A 3014-nucleotide genomic window follows, 5' to 3' on the forward strand; every position below is an offset into this window, starting at 1 on the left:
GCGATTTTGAAGTTTAATTTTTTAGTAAAATAAATCTCTTTAAATTTAAATTTAACTACCCTACGGCTTAAAAGCTGATTAACCGAGTACATAATAAATCTAACAATTAATTGGATAAACGTTTCGCGTTCACGAAAATGTTCAAATTGTTTTTGTATTATGACTTGGTTGTTGCCAGTCTCAAAACAATCAAAAAGTCCGTGGAAAATGTTTAAATGAAGTCTGAAGACTCTCTCTAAACGGAGCGCGTCGAGACACCTCGTTCAGAATTCGATCTTTGCGTGGGTGGAACCACAACTTCGTCATCTGGTTTTCGACTCGATGAATCTCGGAAAATTCGCAGAACGCATGCCGCTGCACGTGCGCGACCTATATCGCCTGCGTGATATAAGGCGGCATTTAATGGATGAGGCAGCATCTGCGATTGACTCCACTAGTCGACTGTCCATCGTCTCCTATTTCGCGAAAATCGATACTCGCTCAGCATCATTTTTCCAGATATAATATCCCCTATAAGGAAAAATCGTCGTTTTATCTCGTAAAAATCATTCTAGTCTTTCACGAATTGCGTACAATAAAAAACAAGTTCAATGAAATAATAATCTTTCATAAATAAATCTAATTAAACAAGAAAGATCCTAATATTCGGTCAAAGTAGACTGAGATTCGCTTTGACCCGAATGTAGGACTTCTTATTTAATTAGATTTATTCTTATCGGGCCAAATTTCTAGATATCGTATTGCTTAATAAAAGTAAAATTTAAATAAAATTTTAATGATAATAAGCTTAACAAATCTATGAAGATGCATTCTATAATAATTGTTTGTAATGTTGATATGTTAAAGTAATTAATTTCTTAATTAAAATAAAATTTTCAGCTATATCTTTATAGATTAATACTGTTAAAAATCTGCAATTTTAAGGTTTGACTTGATATATGTCGACATATGTTCACGCTTATTATCTTCCTTTTTTTTTCATAGAGATAGAAAAAAAGGTATATGTATCATATGGTCTGTTCGCGTCATTTCTACTTTTTGCACTTCGTTTTCTTGCTCTTCACGTCCGAATATACATTATACATATAATACGATATGTTTTTATACTAATCTCTATGCATTATTTCATATTTATTGATAAAATAGTCTAAATTATTTTTCATTAAAAAAATAGAAACATTATCGAAAATAATAGTCTAAAGTAGTGTTGTGTAAGATTTGTAATTTTTTTCTAGCATTGACTTGCAATGTCGGCATTCATATGTCTATATTGTAATAAAGTCTGTTCGCATTGTTTGAAATTCCTAAAAATTTTTGCACTTAAAATAAATATACATATAATAAACCCTTCGCAACGGAATAAACTAACACAATGAAAAACCTAATAGAAGAATTTCATTAAACTAATGAAAGAATTTCACTAAAATCGGTTTTGACTCTTTGATCTTTGAATCCCTTATAATCAATTGATTATATTTTATCAGATTCTCGTTTATCTATTGTCGAAAAAACTGAATTTGAAAAAGTCAAGACATTTCTGAGAAATCTTACGATTCGACTCGTATATCTTAACAGATTGGATCACGTCTTTGTACGAAGTGTTCCAAAAATTAAACAAAATGAAAATACATCCGAATTCAATATTGTTGACAGTTATATATATGATATAATTTCTTTTTTCCTAGATCAATCTATATTTACGTGACGTCCAATTTATAGCCTTTATTTCTTTCACCTTGTACACATACAGAAGACGCAAGATCCACCTTGGCCGATTTATTCATTAATGAGTCTTACTATTCTCGCGATACATACGTCATCAGTTTATCTAGACCTTGGTAGGCCCATCGTTCACTCATCATTCGTAAGTACGATTAGCCGCATACCATTGATTATATAGAAAAAATATTGATTCTTAACTCGATGCATTGAACACTTGTAATGATTACTATTAACTAACTGTAACTATAATACTCATATTTCTCATATACACAACTCAGATAATTTATAAAACCATTGATAAAAAAGAGAAAAAAATTGAGTAAAATAATGATTAGATTTATAAATATTATTTATTTTCTTTCATTTTTTGTAAACATCTTTAAAATTATGCTTTAACAAAATTATATGTATATGCGAAAATCTCTATTAATTTTGTTAATTTTGCATTAAAATTATTAATTTTAATTTTATTTGTAAATATACTACAACAGTAAAACTTCTTAATAAAATTGTTTCAAAATTTTTATATAATTGTTAAAAAATATATTTATAACTGTACAAAAAGTTTTCTAAACTTTTCGAGAACTAAGGGAAAAATGTACGAATAAAATCACGGCATTTTTTTTCTTGAAAAGTTTCTTCTCATACGAATGTTATAGGTATACTCTTTTCTTTAAAGAAATCTCTAGTTTCTGCCTCTAAGTAATAACAATGCTGCAAATTGCTGTCAAATTTTCCAAATAATTTAAGATTGTAATAAAAAATCTCTAGTATTCCTCATTGCGTTTCTGCGTTTTTTCTCAATTAGAAAATTCAATTGCAGTTTTTTAGTGTTGTTACCTTTTATTCTGTTAAAGAAAAATCTTCCTTCTAACAGAGATTCTTTTTCCCGCTACTTAATTTTAAAGTTTTGTTGCTACTTCTGAGGAAAAAAACGTAGAATACAGTTTTTAAAATGACTAAAAATTGTAATCAAAATAAAAGTCTGGTATTTAAAAAAAAAACTGAAAATTAAAATATGCTTACAATCAAGTTAGATTCGATTTTAATCATTATTTTTGCATGAAAAAAATCTTATTTTTTTAATTCAAGAATAAAATTTTTTATTCACAATTTACTTAAAAATCTGTTCAGATTCTTAGCTTATAAATTATATTTTAAAAGTTTATTTATATTACGATTTCATATTATCATTTATTAGTTTATATTATAATTTAAATGGTGACTGAAAAAAATATATATTACACGATAATTTTTTGTAAAAAAGATATATTTGAAGATACATTTAAAAT

At 27.2% G+C, this 3014-nt stretch overlaps 1 protein-coding gene across 1 annotated transcript in view; it reads left to right on the forward strand.

Annotated features, from left to right (window-relative positions):
• Nucleotides 1-3014, forward strand: part of LOC108753280 (zinc finger E-box-binding homeobox protein zag-1) — a 28140-nt gene that overhangs the window by 714 nt on the left and 24412 nt on the right. The gene's annotated exons all lie outside the window — the stretch shown is intronic.

The sequence above is a fragment of the Trachymyrmex septentrionalis genome, unplaced genomic scaffold (assembly GCF_001594115.1).
Source record: "Trachymyrmex septentrionalis isolate Tsep2-gDNA-1 unplaced genomic scaffold, Tsep1.0 scaffold68, whole genome shotgun sequence".
Taxonomy (NCBI): domain Eukaryota; kingdom Metazoa; phylum Arthropoda; class Insecta; order Hymenoptera; family Formicidae; genus Trachymyrmex; species Trachymyrmex septentrionalis.